Source organism: Chlorocebus sabaeus, chromosome X (genome assembly GCF_047675955.1).
Source record: "Chlorocebus sabaeus isolate Y175 chromosome X, mChlSab1.0.hap1, whole genome shotgun sequence".
Classification (NCBI taxonomy): Eukaryota; Metazoa; Chordata; class Mammalia; order Primates; family Cercopithecidae; genus Chlorocebus; species Chlorocebus sabaeus.
The window spans coordinates 102,201,178-102,214,504 of record NC_132933.1 but is presented as its reverse complement, the minus strand read 5'-3'; the positions used below and the strand labels follow the sequence as shown (position 1 = coordinate 102,214,504).

Below are 13,327 nucleotides of genomic sequence, written 5' to 3'. Positions count from 1 at the left end.
GATGACAACATTTATATAAAATTTAAAATGTCCACAAAACAATGTAGTATGTGTAGTAAATGTAATAATAATAGTAATAATAATATAATAATAATGATAGCTAACACTGAGCATATACTAAATACTAGGCACTGTTTAAGTGTTTTCCATGTCTTCACTTATCTAATTCTTACAATAACCCTAGGAGGTAGCTATTACTATTGCACTGATTTTACAGTTGGGGAAACTGAGGCATAGAGCATTTAAGTAACTTGCCTGGGGTCATAAAACTAGTACGTGGTAGAGCTTGGATTTGAACTTGAACAGTTTAGCTCCAAAGTCTGGATATACACACACTACCCCAGTCTGTTTACAGGAGTCAGATTGCATATGCTGTTTTCTGGGGCGTACAAGCCTGGTTATCCTGCCTCATCTGTTGTTTTTGTTTGTTTTTCATTATAAAAATTTCAAATATTTGGCCAGGCGCGGTGGCTCACCCCTGTAATCCCAGCACTTTGGGAGGCCGAGGTGGGCGAATCACTAGGTCAGGAGATTGAGACCATCATGGCTAACAAGGTGAAACCCCATCTCTACTAAAAATACAAAAAAAAAAAAAAAAAAAAAAAATTAGCCGGGCGTGGTGGCGGGAGCCTGTAGTCCCAGCTACTCAGGAAGCTGAGGCAGGAGAATGGTGTGAACCCGGGAGGTGGAGCTTGCAGTGAGCTGAGATCCCGCCACTGCACTCCAGCCTGGGTGACAGAGCGAGACTCTGTCTCAAAAAAAAAAAAAAAAAAATTCGAATATTTAGAAATGTACAGAGATTGATTGCTATAATACCCATGTTCCTACCTATCACCCAGACTTAGTAAGTTTGAACACCTTGCCATTTATGTTTCATGAATTTTTCTTAAGAAATAAGAAATAATACCCTTCATATAACTCTCCACTTCCATTCCCCTACTGTAGATGCAACCTGTATTATGAATTAGATATATATACTTTCTATGTTTTTATACTTGTAACAAAAAACACCAAACAGGTCATTCATAGTTATCTGCTATTTTGGATTTAAAATATCTCCTTCTGGCCAGACACAGTGGCTGATGCCTGTAATCCCAGCACTTTGAGAGGCTGAGGTGGGTGGATCACTTGTGTCTAGCAGTTCAAGACTGTCCTGGGCAACATAGCAAGACCCTGTCTCTAATTTTTTTTTTTCTTGTAATTAGCTGGGCATGATGGTGTGTGCCTCTAGTCCCAGCTACACGGGAGGCTGAGATGGGAAGACAGCTTGAGCCTGGGAGGTTGAGGCTACAGTGAGCCATCATTGCACCACTGTACTCCAGCTGGGGTGACAGAGTAAGATCTTGTCTCAAACAACAACAACAACAACAAACTCCTTCTAATGTAATTCCAATCAGAATTCTCAATAGGAATTTTTAAACTACATTTGACTACAGAATTTTTAGAAAATTAACTTGTAATGAAAGCAGGATATAATATTAAAGAGTATTCTGCTACAGAAGAAATGGGGGGGGTAAGGGATAAAGTATATTATAAAATACTTGTAATTAAAACAGTGTGTTATTGATCAACAAAACAGAATAGAAAGTTCAGAAACAAAGCAGACTACCTAAAATATGTCATATACATAATCTTCCCCCAAAAAGGAGATAAAGAAATATCACTTAATAAATCTTTTTGAGATAACTGCAAAGCAGTGCTTTTTTGAGCTACATCATATATTATATACCAAAATAAATTCCAGATCAAGAGTCATGGATATGTGTGTGTGTGTGTATATATAATTTTAATATATTATATATGTTATATGTGTATATATTATGCACATACATAAGAAAAACCTATCAGAAAATTAAAAAGACTATCATTGAAGTGAAATAAGATTCTCATAAGCAATAGAAGAAAATCTCCAAATAAGTCCAGGTTTATTGGAATATACATAAAAATTCAAACTTCTGTATAATAAAGACTGACTAAAGTTAAAAGATATCTCTTTAGTCTCAGAGTATAAAGAGTTAAGCCCTCTAAGCCACAAGATCTGGTTTCCTGCTGTAGCCTGTGAGCAATCAGCATCATGCTAAGTCCTGCCCAGTGACAGGAAATTCCAGGGGTTCAATTAAATCATCATACAGAATATCCATTCAATAATCATGATGAAGATTGGAAATATTTCTTTAAAAAATAAGAATACACATAATGATAGCCAAACTCACACAGAATGGAAGGCAAAATGTCCTTGATTCTCCTCTTATCCCGCCCCCATTCTGGTCAGCTCACCACTCATGTGGATCAGAAATTCATATCCAGACATACCCACTATTTTCTTATTTGGGCCTTTGCAAACCTATAGATCATTAAGATTGTAACAATCCCTTTTGTGCAAACTGTTCCACCTGGCATATTCTCTTTCTCTCTCCTCTCTCTCTCTCTCTCTCACACACACACACACACACACACACACACACACAAAGGTGATGGACAAATGGAAAGTAAAAAAATGACAAACATGTACCGGGCAGAGAAGCCTTTCCTGACTAGTTTATCAAAAATACAGGCAACTTATATTTAATTATTCTTATTCTACTTCATTTTTTGAGTATTCATCTTCATCCCCACCTAATATCATATCACATACCTATTTTTACTTGATTATTTTCTGTTCCAATCTCTAACTAAAATGTAAGCTCCATGAGGGCAGGATCTTGTCTGTCTCATTCATAGGTTTCTAGTGCCTGGCTCACAGTAGGTGTTCAATAAATATGTTTAACAAAGGAATTATGGTCAAAATTAAAGAAAAAATAAATTATGATACCCATTTAATACATAAGTTGAATTAAAGGCAAAATACAACAAATAAGACAAAGGGCACTATAATGTTAACAACTAGAACACATGATGAAGATCTACCTCCTCTGATCTTTTATGCACCAAAAAACATAGCATAAAAATTCTTAAAGCAAAATCTACAGGAAATGCAAAGGTAGAAAACAAGTAGAAACAAAATATGAGACTGTTTCAGCTGATGACAGATCATGACAGTCAAAAACTAAGATAATGAGAAAGTCTAAATTTCTTCATATACTGAAACAGACTATATTTTTTTAATCAAGGGTCCGTTGAGTATATTTTTAATTGGCTATATACTGAGCCAGAAAATGGAAGTAGTACAGACCATATTTTCTAATGACAATATGGTAACACGAGAAATTAATAACAAAATGAAAATTAAAATCTTTAGCATGTAGGGAATAAAGAGGGAAAAAATTCTTCCACTTTAGTCAAAGAGAAAATCTAATTTGAAATTGTTGAATACCTAGAAAATGACAACAATGGAAATATCAGAAGCTAGAGGATATGGTTGACTAAAGCAGTAGTTAAAGAAAAGCTTGTAGACCGGGTGTGGCAGCTCACTCCTGTAATCCCAGCACTTTGGGAGGCTGAGGTGGGTGGATCACTTGAGGCCAGGAGTTCCAGACCAGGCTGTCCAACATGATAAAACCCTGTCTCCACTAAGAATAGAAAAATTAGCCAGATGTAGTGGCATGCGCTTGTAATCCCAGCTTCGGGAGGCTGAGGCAGGGGAATTGCTTGAACCTGGGAGGCGGAGGCTGCAGTGAACTGAGATCGCGCCAATGTACTCCAGTGCTCCAGCCAGGTTGACAGAGTGAGACTCTGTCTCAAAAAAAAAAAAAAAAAAAAAAAAAAGAAAAGAGACACTTGTAGCCTAAATACTTATATTAGTATGTAAGAACGAATTAAAATAAATGAATTAAGCATTTAACAAAAGAAGAAAAGAATCATAAAAATAAACCTAAAACAAAGCAGAAAGATAATAAAACTAATTGCAGAAATTAATATACTAGAAAACAAATGATAGAATAATTAAAGCCAAAACCATTTCCTGAAAAGAAAATAAAAAACAATGAAACAGGTTAACCACTTGCTAATCTAATTTAAAAAACACCCAAATGCACAAAATTAGAAATTGAGAAATAACCACAGTTACAGAGTAAATGAAAAGGGTAAGAAAATACTTTGTTGTATCCCATAAAACAAATTTGAAAACTTAAGGTTTTTCTCTACAAAACAAATATTACTAAAACTGATTGCAGAAAAATGAGAATATATAAACCCACCAGTTACCATAGGGAAAAAAAGTATAAATTTGACCAAAAAATAGCACAATCACACAGTCTTGTGTTAATTCTACCAACCTTCAAGGAAAAAAATCAAACCAATGTTATTTACACTTTCTAGAATCTGGAAATCTAGAGAATAGAGAGAGAAGAAAAGATTCTTGCATTACATTGATACTAAAACCCAGCAAACAGAACAGAAAAGCAAACTAGAGACCAATCTCATCTGAGAATACAGATGCAAAAATCTTAAATAAAATATTAGCAAACAGAATCTAAGAGGATGTTAAGAAATATAATACACCATGATCAAGTGGGGTTCATCCTAGAAATGTAAGACTGGTTCAGTAATAAAAAATCTACTGATATAATTGACAACATTAATAAATCAAAGGATAAAAGGTACATAACAATTTCCCTAATGCTAAAATGTATTTGATAGCAATTGAACATCCTTTCCAGATTAAAAAAAAACCTAACAGAAAAAGATGTCTATTTCCATAATACCATCATTATCATCAGACTTTTTTTTTTTTAAGTCAAAAGTCAATATTGTGCTTAATGGCAAAACACTAGAGGTATACCCATTAAAAACAAGAACAAGGCAAAGGTGCCCACTTTCCCCACTAATATTTAATACTGTTCTGAAAGCAATAGTGCAATTTGACAAAATAAAGATGTACACATTGGAAGAAGGGGATATCTTCTCATTATGTATAGATGACACAATTATTTATCTGGAAAATTCATCAGAAATTTTTTTTTTGAGACAGAGTCCAGCTCTCTCACCTAGGCTGGAGTGCAGTGGCATGATCTCCGCTCACTGCAACCTCTGCCTCCCAGGTTCAAGCGATACTCGTGCCTCAGCCTCCCAAGTAGCTAGGACTATAGGCATGCACCACCATACCCAGCTCATTTTTGTATTTTTAGTAGAGACAGGTTTTGTCATGTTGCCCAGGCTGGTCTCAAACTCCTGGCCTTAAGCAATCCACCCACTTCGACCTCGCAAAGTGCTAGGATTACGGGCATGCACCCCTGAGCGCAGCCTCATCATAAACGATTTAAAAATGAATGCCAACAACAGGAAAATTCAGTAAGGTGTCAGGGTACAAAATTCATATATAGAAATCATCTTTTCTATATAGATGCAACAATTAGTTAGAATATATAATGGAGGGGAAAATCACATTTACTGCAGCAATTATAAAGATAAGATGTGTAGAAATAAACCTAACAAGATATATGCAGGATCTATATACAAAAACTTTAAAACTTATTGAGAAACATAAAACTAGATGCACATAAATGAAAGGACTCACAATTTCCTAGTGATGATGACTCAACATTGTTAAGATGCCAACTCTAAGTGAATCTATAAAATTAATAGAAACTCAAGAAAATTGTCAACAGATTGCATTTTGGAACATTATTGTAAATTTCATATGGGAAAAATAAAATCGCAAGAATTATTATGAACAGTATGGAAAAAGTAGAGTAATGAAAGAGGGAAGACCAGCCCTAACAATTATTGAAATAATTTCTAAAGTCAGCAGTAAATAAGGCAGTCTCACAAATAGAAAGGTAGATCCATGGCATAAAACAGAGAACACTAGAACACTGAAGTCAACTCAAATGCATAAGGGAAGTTAGCTTGTGATGAAGCATTTCAAATAGTGGGGGAAGGATGAATTATTCAATACATAGTTTTAGAACAACTGGATAGCCATTGAGACAAAAATAAAGCTGAATCATCATATCACTTTTTACACTGAAATAAAGTTTACATGTATCAAGACTCAACCGTCAAAAAAATACCATAAAGGTACTAGAAGAAAACATTTTAAAAACTATAAAATAACCTTGGCAGAACAAGTTCTTTCTAAGTAAGACACAAAACATAAAAGTAATAAGGGAAAGTTGATAAATGTGACTTCCTAAAACTTAAAAAATTATGTCCAGAAAAAACATCATAAAGTCTAAAAGTGAAGATATACTGGGAAAAATATTTGTAACATATACAACTAAGACTAAATATCCTTAATATGTGAAGTATGCTTACCAATCAATAAAAGGGACCAATAACTCCATAGGGAAAAAAACGTATAGTTCACAGAAAAATACAAATGACTTATCAATTTACCAAAAGGTGTTTGATCTCACTTAAAATTTAAAAAATGCAAATCCAAACAATAATGAAACTTTTTTAAATAAAAAAAGTTAAATAATTAATGAGGATATAAGGAAACAGGTGATCTTATATGCTGTTGGTGGGAGTTGAAATTAGCATAACTCCTACGGAGGGCAATTTGGAAGGCAAAGAAGGTAAAATGTGCATTTCCTTTGACCCAGTAGTTCTACTTCTAGGGATTTATCCTACAGACACATTCCAACAAGAACACAAAGAGACATCCATAAGGATATTCACTGTAGATTTGTATGTAATCACAAAAGACTGGAAACCATCTAAATGCCCTTCAATGGGACTAGTTAAATAAAATAGGGAATATCTATATATGGAACACTATGTAGCTGTTAAAGGTGATGCAATAGATCTATGTGTAACATAGAATAATCACTAGAATAAAAACGCAGGATATAGAATAGAAAAGATGTGCAATATGTTCCCATTTTTGTAAAAAAGAATGTATACACATACACACACGTTACTTTTCTGGAAGAATACACAACAAACTGCCAGTAATATCTCTTGTGAAGAAGAGTTGTACTGATGGTTTGGGGTGAGATTCTCTTATTGTGTGTGTGTATGTGTGTGTACACTAAATGCATTTATTACTTTTTTCAATTAAAAATTAGTAAACAGAAAAAGCATAAATCTGATTTTGTCATACATTTTTCTGCTTGAAGCCTACATTATTCATAAAATACAGACCCCTTACTAGGATTTGTAAGGTTCCTTAAAATTCTGCCTTTCCTACATCGCCCACACTTCTTTTTGCCTTTACATGCTCTGTTTCCTCTTTATCCTCTCTTTCCCCATCTTTATCTGACTTACTTTCAGATTTCCACTGAGATATCATTTCCTTCAGGAAGCCTTCCCTGATTCCCCCAAAGGATGGGATGGGTGCCCAGACTCTCCTTTAACAGCACCCATTAATTTTCCTAGCACACTACTCCTTACTTGTCTGCCCCTTCCACATAACCATATTGAGGGTGAAGGCCACGTAAAGTTCACCACTATGTCACCAGTATCCAGCACAGTGCCTGGCACACAGTGGGTGCTCAGTACGTATTTCTTCAGTGTGAAATAAATGCAGGTTTGTGTGACTATGGAAAAGAAGAAAAGTTAGATATCTTTTACTGTAATCTCGCAGCCCAGGTTGCTAGGCAATGGGAACAATGAGTAGCAGAGCAGGTAAAGCAGTCAGCAGCTGTCCAATTGCTCCAGAATCTGATTGGGGTTTTTGTGTGGTGGAGGGAGGGGGAGCGGGCTGGGATTTATCTCGAGGCTGTGTTTGCATAGCAAGTCTGTTGTTTTTACCTAAATTGCATATTTCTTTGGGGGTAGCGCAAGCTAATGGAAATTATTTGTTTTGCTCAACCTTATCAAGCTTCCTAATTCTATTACTGGGCTGATTTACCCTACGGTGCTTAAAGAGCACCACACTTCATGAGCTGCATGGAGCTTTGCTGCTTTGATCAAAGCTGGTGCCTTGTCAATGCCGTCCTTAACTGCACATCTCAAAAGATGAGGTACTTGTCTCATGTAGGTGCTTTCATAAAATGCTGCTTTCTACTTCAACTGGGTGCCTGGCCAACGCCCTTCAGCCTTGTTCAATCATTTTTTCACTTTTTGGTATCCAAAGATTAAGGATTAATGGGTTATTAATATTTACCTTGAAACCTTTATGGTCAGTTCCCTTTTTATTCATTCTGGAGGAGTTCTGGGTTTGTAGAAAAATGAGGTCAAGTTTCCACTCTACTGGGCTCTTACCATTCTTTTTTCCTTCTCCCTGAAATGGGATTTCAACCACCTACCCTTTTTTTTTTTTTTTTTTGACAGGTCATTTATTTTTTAGTCTAGGGTAGTTGTCTTCACAGAATTTCATTTATATATTTTTTTTCTATTTCTTGCATTTCAAAGCATAAATATGAGGACATTAGCACATATAAGAAATTAATAAATATACTGCCAACATATGCTGAGGGTACATGATTAAAAAATCTTTCTGAGAAGGGTACATGATCCAACTTTTATTGGAAACCACTAGTCTGGGAAAACAGCTCATAATCAAAGTGGCTCCTCATCAGAATTACCCAGGAAGTTGTTTAAAATGCAAATTCATAGGCCCCAACCCTAAAACTGGGATTTCATACCTCTGTGGTGGGCTCCAGGAATCAGCATTTTAAGCAATTCACCTAAAGGATTCTAACACAGGTGGTTCAGGGACCATATCATGGAAACAAAGGTTCAGAGTAAAAGGGTTGGGAGTGCTATGATTTGGGGGCAGTTATTTGTTCCAATTAGGTTGGTTTCCAAACTATACATTCTGTCCCCCACCCCTCACCACACACACTTGGTTGCCCATTTCTATCTCCTGTCCCTGCCTCTCCCCCGACCTTCATCTCCAATCTAGATTTTATGAAATGCAGCAATATCCTCAAAGGCAACAGTTGGGCTAATGTATTGCAGCTGTGATGAAAACAAACCTGCTCCATGATAACAATCAAATTTACCACATTTTCTTCTTCCCTAACCAGGGCACAGGACAGGCAATAGAGCAAAGCAGAAAGAACACAGTGTTAGAAAGACTTGGGTCTGAATTTCAATAAAATTTAAAAATCTGGCTCTATAACTCAAAAGCTGTATAACCTTGAGCAAGGTATTTCACTTACCTCACTTTCAACAAAATACCTGTCTTACAAATAAGCAGTCATGAAGATGAACTATGTAAAAAGGACCTAGAAATGATGCTAGGAACATGGAAAGTTGCCTTCACAGTTGTATGCTTTAGCCCTGCTCCTTGTTCCCATCAAAAGAATTGGACTGCACTCCCTGATGAATGTTCAACCCTGCTCAATAGCCAAGAAACCAGGAGACCTCAAGTCCCAGCCCAGTCACATGGCTGACTAGCCAGGAGGCCCTAGTTTACTAAAGATTTTCAGCCTCGACTCATTCACTCACTTTTCTTATCTACTAAAAAGGCAGATATAATAAAAGGCAAGTTTAGGCTTAAGAGCAGTGTGACAATCAAAAGGACTAGATACTCCAAGGTGTCTTGTTTAAGTACCAACTACGTGTGTTAGCCTTAAAAAATCCCTCCCACCCACCCCACCCCGGTAATAAACTCCAGAAACAGTTGGAAGAAAAGAACATGCCCTTCTAGGGACATCTGGTGCCCCAAGTCATGGAACTGTGACCCTATCTGGAGGTACTGGGCACAAGGCAACTTGGGAATTGCTATTCTCTGTGTCAGCCCTCATTTTAAAAGCACTGCCCTCCCAACTCACCTGCCCTGTGTTGGGGCAGCCTGAGACTTGCATAGTCACTTACTTCGAGCGGGCAGAAGGAGACCAACTCCAGAAGGGGAAGGGCTACCCTTAATGGGATCGTCTGGGCCAATGTGTGTATTAGTCATTCCTTCAACAAATCCTTGCTGAATATTACACTGTGCAAGATGACCAGATCAAAGGGGAGCAAAACTGATATTGCTCCTGTCTTCCTGGCTTTAACAATTGAAGCAAAATGGTGATGGTGAAAGGGAGGCTTCCACTGAAGGGTGTCAGCCTCAAGCCAAGGATATTCGTTGGCCTCTAGAAGTCCTATTTTCAAGGGGATCAGGCCTCCTAAATGTACAGAAATTTGCAACTCTGCTTTGAGACCAAGTAAGGATTCTTTCCTTGGAGTGGACGGCAAGGAGCTTCATTAAGGAAAAGGAACTACTCGGTTTCTTTCCTTTTTTTTTTTTTTTCGAGACAGTATCTTGCCCAGTCTGGAGTGCAGTGGTACCATCTTGGCTGATTGCAACCTCCGCCTCCCAGGTTCAAGTGATTCTCACGCATCAGCCTCCCGTGTGCCACCATGCCCGGCTAATTTTTGTATTTTTAGTAGAAACTGGTTTTTGCTATGTTGGCCAGGTTGGTCTCAAACTCCTGACCTCAAGTGATCTATCCACCTTGGCCTCCCAAAGTGCTGGGATTACAGGCGTGAGCCACCATACCCAGCCGACTACTCTGGTTTCTTACTTCTTGCTAAGTGTTGGGCCCCGTGCTAGGTACTTTAATGTATGTATTTCCATTAATCTTCACAACAACCATTATTATCAGTTTGCAGATGAGACTCCTGAGGCTTAAAAAGGATAAATCATTTTCCCAGCTAGTAAAAAGCGCAGTGTTGAGACCTGCCTTGTCTGTCTCTGAGAGATAATCGCAGGGAAGCAAGGACTCCTGGGGTAGAGCAAAAGGTACTTGCGCTACATTCATCCTCAGGTGTCCATGAAGGCTTTAGCTCCTCACTGAGGAAAGGAGAGGAAGCATAAAAGCAAACTATGAGAAAGGGGTTTGTTGACATCAGCAAGGAGACTATATCTCAAAAACAAAAGCAAATTGCTTGCCAAGAGGAGGGTTGTTCATCTCTTTTCCTCTTCCATGGGTTGCCTTTTCTTCTGAAGAATAGATTTTGCCTTTTTGTTAAAAAATATATATATATATTTTTTGCCTAATAGGAATTGAAAATGAAAACCAGTATTTGCAGAGATTGAAAAATCTCCTCCCACCTCTTCCTCCACCCTTTTGAAGTTTCTTGTTTGGAAACTTTATTTTTAAGCTCACCACAATAGCTTGGCATTCCAGAATCTCAGTAGCAACAGCACACAGGTCCAAAGCCTCTCGCCTTTCCCTTCCCTCAGCAGCCGTGTAAGACTGCTCCAAGAGAAACAGACACTCCCAGGTTATTGCCGAAGGAAATATTTGCAAGATCCAGGATGTAAGACACAAGGAGGATATACCGGGAGGGGAGAAGGACCCAGAGAGCTTGTTGCTGCCACCCCTGCTTGCCCCTGGGTCCACAGAAATTCAAGTAATGAACAATTAGCTTAGCAACAACAAACACAAGTGGCAGTACTTGCCCTGAACCTTCTCTAGTCCTCAGGAGGCTGATGCAAAGTGTACTGTGAAGAAATCAGAGAAGTCCTTGCTTTATTGGGGCTGTCCCAGGTGAAGCTTAGCTCCTTCTCTCCAGTGACCCCAATCTATATTTGTTGTCAAGTAATACATACATATGCAGTCACTGTGGTAGAGAGAAAATGTGCTTCTTTGTGAATAATGGCACTGAAATGCAAACTAGTGCTAGTGATAGAAATGAAGGGAAATGGAAAAGCCTTAAGAAAGGGATGCTTCTGAGGCAGATAATAAAATTTTTATTGGTGGGGGTGTGTGCGAGGGGGTACTATGTTGTAGTGGTGGTGACAAATTTGGAGATTCGTAGAGGTCTGGTGATGTCAAAGTTCTCGTGGATTTAAGTAAGCAAAAGTGCTAGTGGATGGAGAATTCCAGCAAACCAAATTCTAGCTAGCAGTGAGATTAAGCATGTCTGGTAAGTAACATTGTCTGTCATTGGTACAGGAATTTTTTACAAAGTCCTTGATCTTTAACTTCTCAGGCCTATATCAAACCAACATGGGCCGCCTCTTCTTCAGATTTTCTTTTTAATTATAAATTCCAACAACTTGACATGTACCTAAAGAACACCATGTACATTCATATCCAGCTATTTACATTTTACCAGATTCCTTCCTGAATTTTCTTTGTGTATGGCTACTATCAGATTCAACATGTCGTTTCATATTTATTATTATTATTATTCTTATTATTATTATTCTTATTATTTTGAGATGGAGTCTCGCTCTGTCACCCAGGCTGGAGTGCAGTGGCGCGATCTCGGCTCACTGGAAGCTCCGCCTCCCAGGTTTATGCCATTCTCCTGCCTCAGTCTCCCGAGTAGCTGGGACTACAGGCGCCCGCCACCACACCCGACTAATTTTTTGTATTTTTAGTAGAGACGCGGTTTTACCGTGTTAGCCAGAATGGCCTGGATCTCCTAACCTTGTGATCCGCCCGCCTCGGCCTCCCAAAGTGCTGGGATTACAGGCGTGAGCCACCGCGCCCAGCCATATTTATTATTTATTTTTTGTTAATATTACAGCTACTCATACCTGGGAAAGATCCAACATTTGCATACCTGTCACTGTTAGTGGCTATTCTATTTTGTTCCAAGATGATGATATGTTAGATTGGTAAACTCTTTCCATGATTATATAAGCACTACTATGAACATCTTTAAATAAATTATTTTTTCCCTTTTAGGTTATTTCCTTGGGGGTATTCTAGGCCAAATAATATGAACACATATTTCCAGATTGTCCTCTAGTAAGACTAAACCCAGAAACACATACTCTTGTCACATTTTTCTAGATTGCCCTCTAGGAAGACTAAATCAATTTATACTGTTTCCAGAAACACATGTTTCCTCACAGCCTTGCCAAGGGTAGCATTTTACAATTTCTATTTATTGATTTTTTTATTGTTGATAGTTTAATAAGCAGATTATGATGCCTTGAAGTTGCTTCTATTTGTACTTCTTTAATTGCTAGAGAGGTGGTACTTTTCCATGCAATGATTTCACTCCCTTTATTGCCTTATGTGTAAATTGCCTGTTCATTTTCCTTACCCACTTATGAAGCTAAATTTGAAAGCTGACCTTCTACATCTCTACCCATTTTTTATATATATTTTTTGGACAGGCAACTGTTGTGAGTGATGCTGATCCCAGACATTTTCCTCATTCTGTTGCTTAGCTTTTTATTACATTTTGTTGTACAAAGGCTTTCCCCCAACCACCAACTTTTATATATTTGAATCCATCGATCTTGTCTCTGATGATATCCTCCATTTAACAGACACAAATTTATCTTCCATCCACAGCTGGAATAAATATGTGATTCTACTGGTCCACTTTCTGTACAGTATGTGCTATGAATCTAAGTTAATTATTCTCCATGTTGATATCTAAAATTCCCAACAGTTTTTAAAGAAATAGTAATTGCTTTCCCCAGTTCAGGGTTGCTTCCAATGTGTTTTATATTCTTAAAATAGCTTGAGTCTGTTTCTGGAAGCTCTTTTTTAATTTCACTGTTTGACTTTTTTTAACCCACTATCATGTGGTTTTGATAATT

At 37.6% G+C, this 13,327-nt stretch overlaps 1 protein-coding gene across 3 annotated transcripts in view; it reads right to left on the bottom strand.

Moving 5' to 3' along the window:
• Positions 1–13,327, bottom strand: part of SHROOM4 (shroom family member 4) — a 246,980-nt gene that overhangs the window by 32,614 nt on the left and 201,039 nt on the right. The gene's annotated exons all lie outside the window — the stretch shown is intronic.